This window comes from Cherax quadricarinatus, chromosome 40, assembly GCF_038502225.1.
Source record: "Cherax quadricarinatus isolate ZL_2023a chromosome 40, ASM3850222v1, whole genome shotgun sequence".
NCBI classification, from domain to species: domain Eukaryota; kingdom Metazoa; phylum Arthropoda; class Malacostraca; order Decapoda; family Parastacidae; genus Cherax; species Cherax quadricarinatus.
The window spans coordinates 3,203,567-3,211,066 of record NC_091331.1 but is presented as its reverse complement, the minus strand read 5'-3'; positions in this window follow the sequence as shown (position 1 = coordinate 3,211,066).

Below are 7,500 nucleotides of genomic sequence, written 5' to 3'. Positions count from 1 at the left end.
GAAGGCTGATAATGGAGGAAGGGGTATGGGCTGAGTATTGTGGGTGAGACGAGGGGAGGGGAAGAGTGCAGAAGAGAGGTGGAGGGGAGGGGAACAGCAGGAAAGTGGAAGGGGAAGGAAGAAGCAAGGGGAGGGGGAAAGAAAGGATGGGAGAGGTCTGAGTCAAGGGGGTACAGAGTGAGAGAGAGAGAGAGAGAGAGACAGAGAGAGAGAGAGAGAGGCTGAAGGAGAGGGAAGGGGTGATAGGCTGGAAGGGGGTGAAGTGGAGGGACGGGATGATAGGCAGGAAGGGGGTGAGGGGGAAGGGAGGGGGTGAAGGAGAGGGAGGGGGTGATTGGCAGGAAGGGGGTGAGGGGGAGGGAGAGGGGACGGGCTGTGGTTGTTGTGTTGGACAAAATTTCCCGTACCAGGAAGTCGAGCGAATTTCCTTTCGTTTTAAAGCAATTGTTATTTATTATGTGTGTGTGTGTGTGTGTGTGTGTGTGTGTGTGTGTGTGTGTGTGTGTGTGTGTGTGTGGTGTGTGTGTGTGTGTGTGTGTGTGTGTGTGTGTGTGTGTGTGTGTGTGTGTGTGTGTGTGTGTGTGTGTGTGTGTGTGTGTGTGTGTGTGTGTGTGTGTGTGTGTGTGTGTGTGTGTGTGTGTGTGTGTGTGTGTGTTTATATCCAGCAAGTGGAAATAAAGACACGGGCAGTATAAGATCCTCCTCACACAGCTCCTGACCCAGGACACAACCCAACACACCTCACAGCGTAGTCTTAGCAAGCTTACTAAAGCGCACTGTTAAATACATCATCTCACGACACATCATTTGCCTTAGATATGCCAACAATATCTTATTCGTCGTTCATAGAAATTATTACGTCGACCAGTTCAGAATCTCGCTTGACATAGCTGAGCCTTCCACACAGTCCACACATGAAGGAGAGAGAGAGAGAGAGAGAGAGAGAGGAGGACAGACGTCTCTTTACCCCTTTTGGAAGTCCAAATAATCCACATATAAAGAAGAGAAAAAGAGAGAGAGACAGGCGTTTCCTGGGCGTCTGAAAGTGCAGATCTTAATGGAGTGATGTCCTTTCAAATTAAAAGTTGACGGAAACCTCGTCAAGAGAACATTACTTTACCATGACTACAAAAACATACTTAAAGTTGTCTAGTCACTCTCAATACTGTCATGGCTTCTCCCTTCTATGAACTCTCACGTGCTTTATTAAGACTGACTTCCCTGATTTTTTTAAGATACTCTGAACAATGAAGTTGTTTCTCTCGTGTTTTTTTTTTCCATCTTTTTGGCTAATGACTCACGAAATCGTAATGACACGATTGCAAACAAACCATACCCCGCGGGTTCAATCCCGGCCGGGGTATGGTTTGTTTGGCTAATATTTCCTTTGTAATTCTTATTTATTTTCTACTGTAAAACTGCTGTTGAAAAGAGTTACATGCATTTTTTTGTGGAGATCTCACACAGACTGAATGTTGTTAACATGACTCACGAAATCGTAATGACACGATTGCAAACAAACGATACCACGCGCGGGGTTAGAACCCGCGATCAGAGAGTCAGAAACTCCAGACCGACACGTTAGCCATTAGGCCAGTTTCTGACTCTCTGATCGCGGGTTCTAACCCCGCCCGCGGTATGGTTTGAATGTTGTTATGGTTGTTCTCTCGTGTAAACTCTCACGAGTTATTTTTAGAACCTGTGATCCAGAGGGGTAATGCCTGCTGTATCTTGGGCTCGCGCCCCAGCTCTGAGGAGCCTGATGAGATTTTCGCAGTATAATCTGTGATAAACACATAGCAATATGTACTTGAAATGTGTACCTCAAACCTCATGTACTGTATATGCAATCTTTTATACCAGCAATGTATCTTTTAAATCTTCGGTACCATATTGTGTACCTATTGGTACCTATTGGTATAAATGACTGAAAAGATGGGATGGTAGGAAAAGTGGAATATTCAAATGGGCTCACGAAGAAATCCAAATATTCTTCCTCGAAGCCTATATATATATATATATATATATATATATATATATATATATATATATATATATATATATATATATATATATATATATATATATATATATATATATATATATATATATATATATAGATAGATAGATATAGGCTTCGAGGAAGAATATTTGGATTTCTTCGTGAGCCCATTTGAATATTCCACTTTTCCTACCATCCCATATATATATATATATATATATATATATATATATATATATATATATATATATATATATATATATATATATATATTATATATATATATATATATATATATATATATATATATATATATATATATATATATATATGTATATGTATATATATTGCATAAACTAAGGGAGGAGGAAGTTCAGGTGATATATAAGCAACTATTGGCAGAAAGGTGGGCTAGTGCAAGTATGAGTAGTGGGGAGGGGGGGTTGAAGAGGGTTGGAATAGTTTTAAAAATGTAGTATTAGAATGTGGGGCAGAAAGTATTTCTTCTCCTATGCCAAATCAAAATCGAGAACAACGTCCAGTATTGGGCCCCTACTTAAACAAGATGGGTCCTACACAGATGACAGCAAGGAAATGAGTGAGCTACTCAAGTCCCAATATGACTCAGTTTTTAGCAAGCCGCTAACCAGACTGAGAGTCGAAGATCAAAATGAATTTTTTATGAGAGAGCCACAAAATTTGATTAACACAAGCCTATCCGATGTTATCCTGACGCCAAATGACTTCGAACAGGCGATAAATGACATGCCCATGCACTCTGCCCCAGGGCCAGACTCATGGAACTCTGTGTTCATCAAGAACTGCAAGAAGCCCCTATCACGAGCCTTTTCCATCCTATGGAGAGGGAGCATGGACACGGGGGTCGTCCCTCAGTTACTAAAAACAACAGACATAGCCCCACTCCACAAAGGGGGCAGTAAAGCAACAGCAAAGAACTACAGACCAATAGCACTAACATCCCATATCATAAAAATCTTTGAAAGGGTCCTAAGAAGCAAGATCACCACCCATCTAGAAACCCATCAGTTACACAACCCAGGGCAACATGGGTTTAGAACAGGTCGCTCCTGTCTGTCTCAACTACTGGATCACTACGACAAGGTCCTAAATGCACTAGAAGACAAAAAGAATGCAGATGTAATATATACAGACTTTGCAAAAGCCTTCGACAAGTGTGACCATGGCGTAATAGCGCACAAAATGCGCGCTAAAGGAATAACAGGAAAAGTTGGTCGATGGATCTATAATTTCCTCACTAACAGAACACAGAGAGTAGTCGTCAACAGAGTAAAGTCCGAGGCAGCTACGGTGAAAAGCTCTGTTCCACAAGGCACAGTACTAGCTCCCATCTTGTTCCTCATCCTCATATCCGACATAGACAAGGATGTCAGCCACAGCACCGTGTCTTCCTTTGCAGATGACACCCGAATCTGCATGACAGTGTCTTCCATTGCAGACACTGCAAGGCTCCAGGCGGACATCAACCAAATCTTTCAGTGGGCTGCAGAAAACAATATGAAGTTCAACGATGAGAAATTTCAATTACTCAGATATGGTAAACATGAGGAAATTAAATCTTCATCAGAGTACAAAACAAATTCTGGCCACAAAATAGAGCGAAACACCAACGTCAAAGACCTGGGAGTGATTATGTCGGAGGATCTCACCTTCAAGGACCATAACATTGTATCAATCGCATCTGCTAGAAAAATGACAGGATGGATAATGAGAACCTTCAAAACTAGGGAGGCCAAGCCCATGATGACACTCTTCAGGTCACTTGTTCTATCTAGGCTGGAATATTGCTGCACTCTAACAGCACCTTTCAAGGCAGGTGAAATTGCCGACCTAGAAAATGTACAGAGAACTTTCACGGCGCGCATAACGGAGATAAAACACCTCAATTACTGGGAGCGCTTGAGGTTTCTAAACCTGTATTCCCTGGAACGCAGGAGGGAGAGATACATGATTATATACACCTGGAAAATCCTAGAGGGACTAGTACCGAACTTGCACACGAAAATCACTCACTACGAAAGCAAAAGACTTGGCAGACGATGCACCATCCCCCCAATGAAAAGCAGGGGTGTCACTAGCACGTTAAGAGACCATACAATAAGTGTCAGGGGACCGAGACTGTTCAACTGCCTCCCAGCACACATAAGGGGGATTACCAACAGACCCCTGGCAGTCTTCAAGCTGGCACTGGACAAGCACCTAAAGGCAGTTCCTGATCAGCCGGGCTGTGGCTCGTACGTTGGTTTGCGTGCAGCCAGCAGCAACAGCCTGGTTGATCAGGCGCTGATCCACCAGGAGGCCTGGTCACAGACCGGGCCGCGGGGGCGTTGACCCCCGAAACTCTCTCCAGGTAAACTCCAGGTATAGGAGGGTGGGTGCAGGAGGAAAGAGGAGTGATTGGTGGAATGATGAAGTAAAGGGTGTGATAAAAAAGAAGAAGGATGCTTATGAGAGGTTTTTACAAAGCAGAAGTGTTATAAGGAGAGCAGAGTATATGGAGAGTAAAAGAAAGGTGAAGAGAGTGGTGAGAGAGTGCAAAAGGAGAGCGGATGATAGAGTGGGAGAGGCAATGTCAAGTAATTTTAATGAAAATAAGAAAAAAATTTGGAGTGAGTTAAACAAGTTAAGAAAGCCTAAGGAACGAATGGATTTGTCAGTTAAAAACAGAGTAGGGGAGTTAGTAGATGGGGAGATGGAGGTACTGGGTAGATGGCGGGAATATTTTGAGGAACTTTTAAATGTTGAGGAAGAAAGGGAGGCAATAATTTCATGCACTGGCCAGGGAGGTATACCATCTTTTAGGAGTGAAGAACAGGATGTAAGTGTGGGGGAGGTGTGTAAGGCATTACGTAGAATGAAAGGGGGTAAAGCAGTTGGAACTGACGGGATCATGACAGAAATGTTAAAAGCAGGGGGGGATATAGTGTTGGAGTGGTTGGTATTTTTGTTTAATAAATGTATGAAAGAGGGGAAGGTACCTAGGGATTGGCGGAGAGCATGTATAGTCCCTTTATATAAAGGGAAGGAGGACAAAAGAGACTGTAAAAATTATAGAGGAATTAGTTTACTGAGCATACCAGGAAAAGTGTATGGTAGGGTTATTATTGAAAGAATTAGATGTAAGCCAGAGTGTAGGATTGCGGATGAGTAAGGAGGTTTCAGAGTGGGTAGGGGATGTATGTGAACAGTATTTAGATAAAGGTAGGGAAGTTTTCATTGCATTTATGGATTTAGAAAAAGCATATGATAGAGTGAATAGGGGAGCAATGTGGCGGATGTTGCAAGTATATGGAATAGGTGGTAAGTTACTAAATGCTAAAGAGTTTTTATGAGGATAGTGAGGCTCAGGTTAGGGTGTGTAGAAGAGAGGGAGAATACTTCCCGGTAAAAGTAGGTCTTAGACAGGGATGTGTAATGTCACCATGGTTGTTTAATATATTTATAGATGGGGTTGTAAAAGAAGTAAATGCTAGGGTGTTCGGGAGAGGGGTGGGATTAAATTATGGGGAATCAAATACAAAATGGGAATTGACACAGTTACTTTTTGCTGATGATACTGTGCTTATGGGAGATTATATATATATATATATATATATATATATATATATATATATATATATATATATATATATATATATATATATATATATATATATATGCAAAACAACCATTCTGGAACAATAGAGAAATTCCAAGCGGTTTCGTGACTACTCACATTAGTTCCTTGATAATGTGAGTAGTCACGAAAGCGCTTGGAATTTCTCTATTCTTCCAGAGTGGTTGTTTTGCATATTTTGAAATCACCTGTTCACTGTGATCTTATTGCATATATATATATATATATATATATATATATATATATATATATATATATATATATATATATATATATATATATATATATATATATATATATATATATATACATCATGGACATGGTTTCTCTCCTGTATGAAGTTAGGTTGCTGCTTCACCTCTCTCGTGTCTTGCATTAACCAAACCGGTCTTAGTATTTACCTGGCTCGGTATGTTCTGTATATTTCCATCCAGTTGTCTGTTACTTACTATAATACACAAGTTTTTGGTGCCATGTCATTTTTTTTTAATTTATCATAATTATTTTTGAAACGTTCCAGTAATATTTACCTATGGACAACCTCCTCCCGAAACTCTTTTCACTCGTTTCGTATACTTCTGTACCTTGGAAATAAATGGTATAAAATACCGACATAATGGACAAATAAATACATGAGCAGTAAAATGTGATCCTTTATTGACAACGTTTCGCCCACACAGTGGCCTTTATCAAGGCAAACAGATCTGTTTGTGGCTTAATCAAGTCTACTGTGTGGGCGAAACATTGTCAATAAAAGATCACATTTTATTGCTTATGTGCTTATTTTCCACAAGCCATACCACGGGTGGGGTTTGAACCCGCGATCACAGAATCTCAAAACTCCAGACCGTCGCGTTAGCCACTGGGCCAGCCAGGTGCAATAAGATTCATTCAACTAGGTATATTTCTACACCATGGGAAGGTTAGCATAGGCACCACTGTGACCACAAATGCAAGTTTTTACAGACGAATTTCCCGCTAGCATGGCTGTGACGAACTCTAGCTCAAGTCCCCTCAAAGCCGTCAACATTACTCTGATCGCGGGTTCAAACCCCACCCGTGGTATGGTTTGTTTGCAATCGTGTATTTACGAGTTATTTTTCGTGTATTCATTACTTACAATCATATCTTCGTCAGTTACCAAAATAAAATTTAGCTTTATGCTTCTTTTATTACCCTTTTTTTGGCATACGGAAAAATATACTAGTATACTGGCGGTTGTAGACTACGATGAACAGCCACACAAATTATAAATCTACCTTGAAATCGGCATAATATCTTTGACTACAGTCTACACCAACAAGAACAGAACAACATGCTGGCAGTTAGTGTTGATCCCCAGATGGATGTCTAAGGCCTTGACCAGGCCTCCCTGATCCACCAGGAGGCATGGTCAAGGACCGGGCCGCGGGGGCGTTGACCCCCGGAACACCCTCCAGGTAGACTCCAGGAAGCATGCATGAAAGCGATGACACTGTGAACAAAGCCAACCAGTGAATTCCAGTGAATTATACCTGTCACAGGGAAACGAAAACTTGTGCGAGACGTGCCAGAAGAGACGAGGGAGAGGAGGAAAGCAGGGAAGAACTGAAGAAGGGATGGAGGAAGAGGAGGAAGGAGGGAAAGATGGAAAAGGGGACACATCGTGGTATTAACACAGACACAAAATCGTGTAAACACATACCTGACACATTGCACATTTTTTTAAATGTTATTCACATATAAACGACCAAAATAATGTATGTTCGGTTTAGTGAACGTAAAAACACTAACGTAGGTAGACACTGTATTATGATTTTACATATTGCAAGCAATTTAGAGAAATGAATATATTAACTAGGCG